The sequence below is a fragment of the Camelus bactrianus genome, chromosome 16 (genome assembly GCF_048773025.1).
Source record: "Camelus bactrianus isolate YW-2024 breed Bactrian camel chromosome 16, ASM4877302v1, whole genome shotgun sequence".
Taxonomy (NCBI): Eukaryota; Metazoa; Chordata; class Mammalia; order Artiodactyla; family Camelidae; genus Camelus; species Camelus bactrianus.
Window position 1 is genome coordinate 3,614,862 of NC_133554.1, and position 12,293 is coordinate 3,627,154.

The 12,293-nt window shown below is 53.0% G+C and overlaps 1 long non-coding RNA gene across 2 annotated transcripts in view; it reads right to left on the minus strand.

The window, feature by feature from the left end:
• LOC123612080 (uncharacterized) overlaps nt 1-12,293 on the minus strand; it is a 249,017-nt gene that overhangs the window by 32,790 nt on the left and 203,934 nt on the right. For both annotated transcript variants that reach the window (XR_012499357.1, XR_012499356.1), the window contains exons 4-5: nt 5,922-6,042; nt 953-1,038 (exon numbers count right to left, since the gene is read on the minus strand). This is a non-coding gene — a long non-coding RNA (uncharacterized LOC123612080). The remainder of the gene's footprint in view (nt 1-952; nt 1,039-5,921; nt 6,043-12,293) is intronic.

Here is a 12,293-nt window from a genome sequence, read left to right on the forward strand (position 1 = left end):
GGACCCTTCATGCGCTGGTTAAATCGTGCCTGGCAAGCACGCTTGCGCCCCATCATCACCCCCCCCCGGGGGACTCGGCCTTGCTGGGGAGGGAGGGAGGGCGTGCAGGGAGGTCTAGAGCAATTCAGACCCTATGGGAGTATGAAGGCTCAGAGAGCCCCCGTGGGTGACTCTGATAGAACACAATTAAAAACCCTTCTTGTCCACAGGCTAAAAGGGGCGTCACTGAGACAATCTATCCGTAGCTGGGAACGTGCTGCCACGGGGGACTCCGGAGTGTCCGGCTCCATTCTGGATGTTAGAGGGCGAGCAAACTTCCCCCCGACGGCCGAGAAGGTGAGTCTTCAGTAAAGAGGAGCAGACAGGTGTTCTCGGCTGAGAGTTACTCCTCACTACGTGGTAGGTACTATTCCAAGTTCACGCGTGAATCCACTTGGTGTTCCCAGCAACCCCACATCAGTTTAAGGAAGAGGGACCTGAGGCCTGGGTAGCTACGTGCTCCAGGTTGGAGTGTTCCAGCTTCCAAGGGGGGCCTCTGATAGCGGCTGATTACAAACCAGACCGTCTGGCTCCAGAGCCGTCCCCTCTGCCCCCCTGCACCGTCACCACCGGCTCATGACAGGTCCATCGGCACACTTGAGAGTTTCAAAGTCACACGAGTCACGTTTGGAAAGCATTTCTAAGACGTTCCTACGGGCACGGTGCTAGGCTGTTTTATGTTACTGTTTGCAGCCACCGTGTGATGAATCTATTCCATTTCTCTAACCTTGCTCTTGGGAGGGTAGGTTTGCAACAGAAATGATAATGTTTTCTCTACAGACCACACTCTTAAAAAGGGAAACAGAAGCAGCTGAACGAGTGGATCAGATTATCTCTGGTTACTCCTACCTCGCCCACGCCCACGCCGTTGCAGGGACTGTGCTGGAAGGACGTCCAGGAAGCGGTAACTTACCTCCAGAGCTGGTCCTGAGCGTCCTGCATGCTTTTTGGCGATGCCGGACATCACATCCACCGTCCTCTTGTAACACGTGTGGCATCCTGATCGGGAAAAGTTTCATTGTCAGATTGTTTCTGGACAGATCATTGAAAAGGATGCTGTTTCCTTCATGTTCCTGGCTTCTCCCTATCAGCACAGCCATTGCCCAGAACGCTTAGAGAATCTCCCTCCTGGTCACAACAATGTCATTCGCTCACTGCTCGCCTCCCCCTGTTTCAACTGGGTTTTTTCTCCTGATGCTATTTGCTGTGCTATTCCTTCCTTCCCTGCGCCCCACCTGACAGCCCACACCTGCCTCCCCATTACCCCGGCTCACGCCTTCTGGAATGTTCTCCCCTTCTCCTCCTAATTTCTCCGCAGGTCTTCATACTGTCTTTTATAAACCGTCCTCCAATCGCTCTACTCAAGCTCCCTCCCTCTGCCCAGAGCCCTTTAGCGGAGCCCCTGTGTGACACCTGGCAATTTCTATACTAGTTATTTATACCCAAAACTTATATCCCTACACTGCAGTTTCCTTAGGTGAAGGGCTGGTTCCACTCTGCGAGGGTCCTGGGGAGAGTCCACTGTTACGGTAGGGTGGGGCCCGCTGCTATGGTACCAGACAAGCCCACATTCCACGGAGCCCCGGAGAAGCAGCTTCTCACCCCCAACAGAGAAAGACTGAGAGGAATGACAGCTATTCCGTGTTTACCTTACACTTGTGTTTTCCCCAAGAGGACCCCACTGGGCCATTTTTGCACCGTGCTGTACAGGTGCCTTTTTGGGGGTGTTCGTCCCAGATCACCCCAGAGGCCACCCATTTCCTGGGCGCCTGCCCCACACACAGCTGCTTTGAATCAAGCACTAACCCTTAAATGAATCAGTGGTGATCAGAGAAGTCCATCTGGCTTCACGAAAACTTCCTTTATCCATAGCAGCTTATAGAGAAAAGCACTATGAGGGTCAGTTTCCTCGAAGGGGTGGGATCCCCCTCCTGCTGCCCCAGCACCGTAGAATCCAGTGGTTTCCATCCGGGCTGAATGACTGGTCTTGGTCCCCAGTTTTGCACCTCTCCGTAGGACAGTCAAACCTAACAGGATTTCCAGGATCCAGACACGAGAGCTTGGACTGTCCCAGTGGCCTGTTTCAACATCTTGAATGGCCAGTGAATGATTCTTCTTAGCTGCGGGGTCTTAGGCTGGAGTTTGGAGCACAGTGTGTCTGTCAGCTCGGGCCACAGCCAGTCATTCCTGCCCCTGCATCACATGGGTCAGGAGCTCTTTGCTCATCTGTGCTGACCTGAAGAGCACAGGTCAGTCAGAAGCTCCTGCGCCTAGGCCCGCCACCCAGCTCCGGGTACCCTGCTCCCAGGCCCACGAGCCAGCAGGGGGTGGACACTGACTCCTCCTGGCTCACCAGAGCCAGCTGCTTGCACCTCCTCCCAAGTTCACGGACTCTACGTCCAGTGATGTCTGGCTGGTCCCCTGAACTCAACCATGGTGAGAGTATTTACACTCTGAAAACTGGCAAACACCGCAAGTATGGCCTTTCTTTCTTTTCATTTTTCTACGAGAGCTGATTTACCAAATGCCACTGAAGCAAGCCCATCGCTACTCCTAATGACAAATACGAGACAGTCTACCTGCCCATGGGGATGCCATTCCACCTCTTCTAATACAGAAAACCTATGCTGTCTCTTTGAGGCCACGCCCACACAAAGAAGCAGAGACACAAAGCTGACTGCCCTGAGGGAAGGAACACTAGACGGGGTTCCAGAATTCACCGAGATTGGCGTCTTAGTTCCACCCAGGTCTGGATTTACAAGTATCGAAGGTTTCTGCCCTGAAGAGTCAGATGAACCTAAGCAAGATGGGGGAAGAAGAGTCAAGCGGACTGATTAACTTCTTTAAAAGGGCAAATGGAGTCCATAAATGTTTAGTACAGAAAGAGCTGCCTCCCCTCCAGGCCTCGAGTACATTTCCATGTCTTGCTGGCCCTAATGAGGAGTGACAGCTGATGAAAGCTGCTATTCATGGTCATCTGAAACAGCTTTTCCTCGCAGATGAAATTCGGTGTGGCATGAGTCTAAACACGCAGACCAAAGGCCGCGCGAGTGTACTCCCCAGGTCCCCCTGGGCTGGCAGAGGCCACTCTGTGTGTGAGGGGGGCGCCCCGACTGGGCACCAGAGGCCCAGTGTAAACAAGGGAAGTCTTTCTGCCCGCTACGCTCAGACCCGGGACGGTGCTCCTGGCCCCAGACTCCGCCCATCCCGGGTTCTCCTCCTCGTTTATAATCAACAGCAGGCACTCAGGGTGACTTGAGTTTGATGACTAGGATTTTCCACCCCCATACTGAACAAAGCCCGGATTTATCCTCACTGCCTTCTAGGTGAACAACTTCCCTGCAGGGAGGGACGCTGTGGTGGGCGGTGTGGTGCATGAACTGCTTCAGTTCTGAGATGACTATTCTGACCTCTCTGGACGTACCACGAGCAAACGCACAGCCAGCAAAAGGGGGTTTCTGGCACGGAGCTCGGGAATGCTAGGTTATCCCGGAAGACTGCAGGGCTGATCTTTACAAGCCCAAGGCGAGCCAACACTCCTAGGGACAAGGAGCCGTAGCTTCCACTCTGCATCTTGCCATCCAACACTGACGTGAAGGTACAAGCATATGGTTTCCATCCAAACAGAGCTGGCAGGATTCCCTCAGCCTCAGGAACTGGGGTAGCTGGTAGCTTGGTAGCTAGAAGCTGGGCTCTTGATATAACAGCATCTGGGCCAGGCGATAAGAACCTTCCAGAAGAACCAACACACAGACTACACTGGGGTTACCACGGGGCGAAGTGGCAGGCCCCAGAGTCTAGGACGAGAAATCTAGTTCCGTCCCAGAGCTTCTGCCTCTGTTCTGAGTCACCCACCAAGACAGTCTTCCTTCTTTCTTGTTCTGAGTTAAGCTACTAGAAAGTTGGCTGTGGATGCCCAGCCACGAGAGGTGACACATGCTGTACTCCAGGCGGCACCACCAGGCCCCCAGGGAGGGACGCCAGAGCGGAACATCCATGTTTCTCCCTTTCCGTTCCTGACTCCTGCCACACCTCTGAGATCCCCAGGGAACAAATACTCATCTCAAGCTACAAACTCACCTTTCCAAGAAATGTCACTTTATTTTCTAGAGCTATTCCTATTTGCTCTTTTAAGATCCTATGCCACTGAGTGGTAGAATTTCTTCTAAACACTGACATCTCCAGAAACCTAAAATGATGTCTAGAACTCAAGAAACAAGTTTTTGAATGTGTGAATTTTAGGAATCTCCCAATTCCTGCAGTGTTGTATTTCAGTCTGTTGCCAAGTGCCAAGGCAGGTTGTGTGTGTCCTGGAGAACGGAGAGTCTGGTCCTAGGCTACTGTCGGTCAGTGCCGGCATTCACTGGGCTGTCCTCTTCCCGTCACTTCTCCAGTTACTGGACCATTTAGCTCACTGTCTCATCATTCTTGCACCAGCCAAAAGCTTTCTTCCTACACACCTGTTTGACTCCCAGCCAGTGTTTTCAGGGTTTCCTACCACAGCAGACAGGGGGTTGCAAGGCAAGCACTCAGCCACTCTCCAGCGCGGTTCTCAAGTCTAAGGACCTGCGTCCTTGGGACACTCATCGCAGCCCCTCCCACTGTGCAGCTCCGGGTTCTGCTGGGCACCAGACACTGGGGTTTTATCTCCCCCAGCTCCACAGGGACAAGACCCAGACGTCACTGCCTTGCTTCTCCAGTCCAGCAGATTTGTCATCCCGCTGACCTGCCTTAGGACCAGGCGGGTGGGGAGTGGGGCCAGCATGAGTCCCAGACAGCCTCTAACTTCCCTTCTTCCCCCTCACGATCCCCTCCTCCCAGCCTCTGAAACTGCCCCACGCACGCCAGGACACTGAGCTCCTCATTTACCTCTCACTTCAGATTGTTGTGAAAACACTTGCTGTACCAGGTCTGCCCCTCAAACTCTTAATTTTGAGGTCTTTGGACTTAAAAATCTTTTTGCTGTAGACCGTTGTTCCTGTTAGGAGTTTCCAAAATCAATTCTGATCTGAAGCTGACCCAGTTCTCCTACTTCTTGGCATAGCTGTTCAAACACCCCTGCCTTGAGACATGAACACAGAACGTTCCGTTCTGTCTGTCTGGGTTAGGAGTCATCCCAGAGCACAGAGGGGAAGCCTTTGTCTAGCACTTCAAAACACTGTCCCGCCGTATCTGCTGCTGGCACCGGGTGGATGCACCTAGCTTCCCACAGGCTGCCGTCTGTCCTGAAGCTGCAACTCCTGGGACCCCAAGGGCCCCTCTGGAGTATTTAGGGGAAGTGGGTGTATATAAACTGTACTGTGAGACTGCAGAAGACTGAAAAATTAGGATTCTGTCAAAAAAGTCTGGACAAGAAAGGAAACAGGCCCCTCACTCCTCTTGCAGGCTCTCAGACGAGGGTCTCGCCGCAGCACCCGTGACCGAGGAGCGCCTGCAGTGCCCCCGGGCGGTCCGCCACCTCCCTGCGCTGCGGTGCGTACATGCAGCGGGGACGAGGCTCAGGTGCAAGAGGCAGCTTGCATCTTTCCCGGGTGCGGGGACTTCAGGGTCTCTTCCCAGTGACGGAGAAAGGAAACGCAACGGCTGACGCCAGGCTCCGTCTCTCGGAGACTTGGAGCGGTCCGGCGTACACACCGAAGCCTTCGCCCTGCGCTTCAGACCCCTCCCACGCCGCTTACGCATGCTGCCGTCTTCCGTCGTCAGGACATCCATTATTTGCCTTGACAACCAATCCCAGGACTTAGAGTCTCACCCAGGAGATGCCCACGTGTGTCAGCAAGACTACTGCCCTTTATCCCAGAGCGGCTTAAGATCGGCGGGGAGGCGGGGGCGGGGGGGGCACGGTGCGTGTGAGTGTGCGTGGTGAGGCAGGGAGAACATACCTCGACAGCAGCAAGATCCCTCTTTCCAGTCCTCCCAGCGTGTCCTCAGCACTGCTTGACACTTTTCGCTTCCATCAGCAGAAAGGCTAAATGCAACTGATTTATTTGATCTTACAGGTATCTGCAAAAAAGAACAAAAAAGTATTAAGTAAAATTTCAACCATTCATATTGTTGCATAAATTCATTTCTCAGAAAATTCTTCTAATGTACAGTAGACTTTACACACTAGGCAGCATGGGTGAGAAAAATGGAAGCCAAGAGACATGGAATTACTTATCCAACACCTTCAGCTAGTTAAAGGCAGCATCCTGACTTCCATGGAAATTCCTTTCCCACTTTATGAGTTTAACCAGCTTTCTGGTAGCTGCAACAATGGGCACGAGCAGAACGAGGATTTAAATGTGGCTTTTCCACGAGAACCAAGGGTAGATCTGAGTGGAGAGAGTTCTAATTTGGGCATAACAGTGAAGGTCGTAGAAAATGCCAGAAGGAAGCTTGAACTCATTGGACACCACAGCGTGCCAGCGGGGCACGTAAGGAGTGTGAGTGGGGAATGAGTGGAGATAAATTCTGCGGGGTTTTTATTCAACAATGGTTATATAATCGTGCCAGTGCTGACCCAGCACTGGTAATGTGCCATAAACATGAATACAACATAATCACACTGAGTTCAGATAGAGCACCTTTGAGTGTTTCACCTACTTTTTGCAAAGTTCTACTTGATTTTTACTTTTTTCTTGGCTTTACTAGAAGGATCCATCTATCCTACAGGGGGCTACCGGTAGCAAGGAGTGCCAAGACTGCCCCCTAGACAGTGGAGACTCGGAAAGCAAACCAGTTTGTGTGTGTGTGTGTGTTAATGATTTAGGCTTGATAGATGGGACATTTATTTCTTTCAGATCTGCCACCAAAAAAGAAAGAAAAGAAAAGCAGGCCATTGTGTAGGCAGACATAGACAGCGTGGGCAAGGGTGGGGGGTCCTGGAAGAGCAGGAGAGGAAGGCAGAAACCTAGAAACCAAGAGTGTCGGTTCAGGTCTCCGAGAGCAGACACTAAAATGGAATTTAGAGGAGGAGAGATTTGCTGGAGCAAATACCATTTATCTTTCAATAAAGGAGACACGGAGCAAAAGTGAGCATCACCTTCGGGTCACCACGCGAGCCCGACCCAGGAGGGGAGACGGAAAGGAAGGGAGAGGGGCGGGAAGAGCCCCAACCTGCAGGGCAGCCCTTTTGGGCTGTCGTGAGAGGGGCTCCGCGTGGGGAGAAACGGCCTTCCTCCAGCCGCCGTCCCCTCCGCTGCCCTCAGTCGTTGGCCAGAAGTAGTGGGGAACAGCTTGGCCCCCGCCTGCACGCGGCTGTGGATGCTGGGTGGGCAGCTGAAGGCTGTGAGACCACCATTCTCCGCGCAGCAGGCTTCCTGCAAAGGAGACCTGAGCCCTGCACATCTGTGGAGGCCACGCCTGCCGTGTCTGAAGCCAGGATGGGGACCCAAGCCGAGACCGTCCCCTGGTGGGGCTGGGTAGGGAAACCAAGGGCTGGACTGTCTGCCTGGCATGGCTCAAGGGCCTCAAAGCTGGGCTGGACCAGACGCTTTGCCAGGCAGCCACCCAAACCTCAGATAAGGGGAACGTCACACCCTCAGCCTACGAAAGCCCTTGACAGCTGGCTGGGAGAGGAGTAACTCCTGGCCCAGGTCACGTGTCTTCCCTCGCGTCAGTCTGAGTCCTGCACTGGGGGCGGCTGCACTGCACTGGGGGTGAAGGAGCCCCCCCGCCCCGGGACCTGCACAGCGGGCTCCGACATCTCTGTCTCCACGGGGGCCTCGGAAACCAGGCTCTCTGACCTGACAACTGACGTGACGGAGCTGCCGGCAATGCGGATGGAACACAGTTTAGGGCTTTAAGGTGCGTTTGACAGAGGACGTCTCCCTAGTCGTGCCCTCACTAGGATCAGGGTGAGGAGTGCTGCTCGAGAAAATGTTTGCTCCCAGAGGATAATGAATGATTTAGCAACGCAGTACTTCTGTCTGGAGGCAGAGAAAGGGAGTGAGGATGCCAATGAATGAGTGAATGAACTGATAACTTCTGGGTGTCTGAGGACAGGGTGACGGGGGCCTCAGATGAAAAGGGGATAATCATCTAGAAATCCTTCATTGAATACATCAGTGACCACAACGCCACACGCATCGTGACAGCACATCCACCACCATCAAAAAGAAAGTTACACGTTTTAGAGTAATGACAGCAGTCACGCCTCATGCGCACAAAAAGCTGTGCTTGGAGACAGGGAGTTCTGAGTAAATAATTGATGACTCTTTCTGCCAAATGCACGAAGAATTTTTTTTTTTTTTGCATCATGAATAAACGAGCAACCTTTTATATATGCAGCGAGACCTCCTTGAGCACACACCCGGAGCATCATTCTTGTATCACCGTGTTCACTTCAAGGCTAACCAGCTGTTTGCTGCGTGCTCTGGGGGACAGGGGAACGGTTCCTGCAAGTGAACACAGCAGGTACATCAGCCACAGGCACTGCCAGGGCCTTGATTTGAGGATATTTTATGGTGTTTTCTTGAACTGTGCACAAAGAAAAATGGAATATTGTTTTCTAGATGGGTTTTCTATATCTGCATTGGGAGCAGTAGTGTCTTGTGAAAGTCTCACTTTGTACGTGGGTTGCAAACGCAGGACTCAAGAAATTCATCAAAATCAACCAAGGTGATGTGCACATTAATAGAATGGAGGGAAAACAAATGATCTTCTCAACTGATGCAGAAAAACCATTTGACAAAATGCAACATCTCTTCTTGGTATCTGTTGGATTCAACTGAAAGTCAGAGAGTTAATCTGAGGCACAGAAGCAGAATTCTGGGAGCCCCTCGGATGAACGCAGAAGCTTTTCCACCCATAACAGAGACATTGTGGAGGCATCAGAAACCATCTATTGACTGTTTCTGGAGACTCTTCTTAAGGAAGCGTGTTGGTACAATGTGCTGCCGCCTCCTCCTACGGCAGGTCTGGTTTCCGCCCAGTTTCGGCTGGTTTCACGCACTGGAGTCCTTCCGCATCCTCAGTCACTAGGCCTCGTGGGGATGCTCCGCCTGCTTTTTACGTCTAGTCTAAGCCTGCAGGCTGAGGCCCTGGGACAGCGCGAGATGCCAGCAAACCAGAAAGCCATACAGCCGAGGGGCTGTGAGGCCACCTTGCTCCACAGGGGCTCCTTCCCCCGGATCCAGTGGACCCGCCCCGGGCACAGCCCCCCCCCCCCCGAACACGCAGAGAAAAGGACAACTCAGAACAGGCTTGCCTTAATTCGCCTATTTGTGTCACCTCGTCTTCTAGACTCCAAGGGTTCCAGGGCCATTTAGCCCTATTTCAAATGCTCCCTGTCTTCAGACAACGGCTGAGCCCTCACCCTTTCATAACCCTGGCTTGTCACTTTCTTCCACAGGCCCTGGCTGGTAGACTCAAATTTCACAGAGTCTGTTAAGCCCACTCACTGCATTTGGGGAGGATATATTAGCAGGGGAAAAAAAGGTCACACCTTCCATTTGCTTTGCTTTACTCAGCTAATAGGAAAGGGAACCTGCACGCATTAAGAAACATTAGGCATTTGTCTAGTTTCTTTAATCATCGTTGGAGAGACCGGGGAGCTGTGAATCCAGACCGCGAACACGAGGGGCCCTGCAGGAGCGGGAGCGCACCGCCCCGGGGGGAGTGGCCGGGCGGGGCGGGGTGTGTGTTGTTTTGTGGGTTTGGCTTGTTCGCCGGGTTGCGCTGCCACCTTTGTTCCACGGCAGCCCTTCCAGTGTGGTTCTGCCAGCTGCCTGGCCTCAGCTGCTGGCAACTCTATCTGCCAAGGGTTGGGTTCTGCACCCCCAGAAATGGAGGCACAGAGGCAGGAAACCCCCGTGTCCCTCACAGCCCCAGGACTAGCGGTCGGCCGCCTCCACTGCACGTGGTTCGCTCACTCAGCGGGTGCGCACGGAGCGCCAGCCGCGGGCGGGGCGCCACGTTCTCCCCTTTGCTACTGAGCCTTGTGACGCTTGGGTTCAAGCCTCCGTTTACCTTGGACAGTCCTCAGAAGACTGGGTTTCTCTTCTCTGGAGACCCTACAATGTGTTACTACTCCTCTTACAAAACAGTACCCAAAACTTCGTGAGGCCTGGGTCTGAGGACTCATCAAAGCTCAAGGACGCTTTGACCTTCTTTCTGAGGCAATGGCATCCGTTGAGGAAGGGTCCCAGCCCCACCCCCAACACTCGACTGAGCCACATTAGTCGGCTTCTCTGAGGCTCCCACGAATACTGGAGGGTGTGATGTCAACCTAGGGGGTAACGAGAACGAAGCCAGAACACAGAGGCGAAGTGTCAAGTGTGTTTTATGCTTAGTAGGCGCTAGCAGACGTTGTGTGCCGTCGCCTCCTACTCTGTGAGGGTCCGGTGGAGCCTCTCCCTCCCTCCCTCCCGCAGAGCCCAAGGGCCAGTTTCCTCCTCTTGTCAGGGAGGAAAGCTCCCTAGTACATCACGTGCCAGCAGGTGCGGGTCCGCCTGGGCGCAGCTGGGATGCTCTGTGACGCCACCTAAGAGCAGAGGTCACTGTGCCTCAGTGGCGGAGGAGGTGATGGCAAAATCCACCCACGACGGCCCACGCAGCGTGAGGCACAGGGCAGGAAAGTGGGTGCTTTCCATTTTTCTGCTGTTCTCAGAGCACGATGGGTGGTTATCTTCCGCAAAACCCCGAGGAAGCAGGGCAAGTGGCAGACGTCCCCCTGAGACGGTTCCCTGCAGACTCGAGTCAGGCTGAAGTGAGGGAGGCAGGAGCTGATGAGAGCCTAGACACAGAGCCTCTCTAGTGACTCCCAGAAAGACCCAGAAGAGGGAAGGGGGTGGGGCCACGCCTTTGGGGTGGCGGGGGCTGCCACGCTGCCACTTACCGGCCCCTAAAGCCTCGTGACCTCAGGCCTCCATCCACAGGGACACTGTTGACCGTCTTTCTCGTATTTACCACCAGGGTCTCACTTTCTCGCCTGTAAAACTCGTACTGGAAAGTGAATTTCCCAAACCCCGTGCCAGAGTCCTCTTTACAGAGGAGAAGACAAACGACGGCCCCCAGCTGCACTGACTTATTAACATTTATACATGAACGCACATGTACACACACGTAATTTTAAGACATTTAAAAATTAGACTTCCTATGAAAAATGGGACTTGAGTTTCCCTTTAAAACTCCAAGTATCTGGCCGCGGAGGGCTACTGTCCGCCACCACCCCTGTTGCAGACAGAAGCCGCCTGCCTTTTACGGGGATGCCCTCAGCCCCTCCCTGTGCCCACCTCTCCCACTGGGGCTACTCTGTTACCTGCATCATCGACCACATCCCTGCAGTTATTCAGTCTGGGTTTCTTGTTGAAGGCTTTCCTTTATTCCTTCCTTTCCAATGTAGGTTACACACAAGCTGTCGACTCTATGCCTCTTGGATCCCGTGTCACCTCTCCAGTTTCTATGGGACTTTTGAGGCTTGGGTGGAAGGGGAGGGGGCTTCTTGCACTCGCGTCTGTTGTTTCCTTCGTGAAAACAACCCTTCTAGGTCTGTCTCATGCCCACAAAACTGATTTGCGCCACAAAGGAAAGGCTTGAAGACCTCAAGCTTCGTTTGGTGTTTCTGTAGGATGACACAGGGTCTCACAGCCTGACCCAGGGCCTTCCACTAGGAGCTGGAGACCAGCAGGAGTTTTCACCCAGTGGGTAACAGAAGCCCCTGTAAGCTGGCTGAGAAAACGCAGCCGAACACCCCCTGGGCTGAGCACGTGTGAAACGGTCTCAGGCAGGATGAGAGGAGTGGCAGGAACAGTCACGGAGGCTAACACGCTGCCTCCTAGGAGGACGGCGCAAGCCGAGAGGGCGACGGCACACCTCTGGACTGGAATGATCTTGAATGCGGAACATTTCAAAAGGTCGCTGTCATTAACACAGCATCATCTTTTCCACGAGTCTCATGTCAGACGGTAAAGTTCTCATTCACAAGTGCAATACCACAGAAACGTATCTTTGAAATTTATTATATTATATATCAAACTGATGATGACAGCCAAACAAAAATCACCCCACAATCACAACCCTCAGTGCATTTTAAATGCAGTTATGGAAACAGATGGAAAATGGCCAGCTCTGCTCGGCACAAGGACTTTCAAATCTCACACACACACACAAATCACAGCTCTGTTTCGCCGAGCACCCTTCCTAATGTATCAAAAGCCACACAAAATTTAAACAATAGACTCAATCATCTAGCAAATTTGATTTGGAGGGAGAGGTTTTCCATTAGATCGTTGGGGGGACAATCAGCCAGAGAAAACCCCCATTCTCTAGAC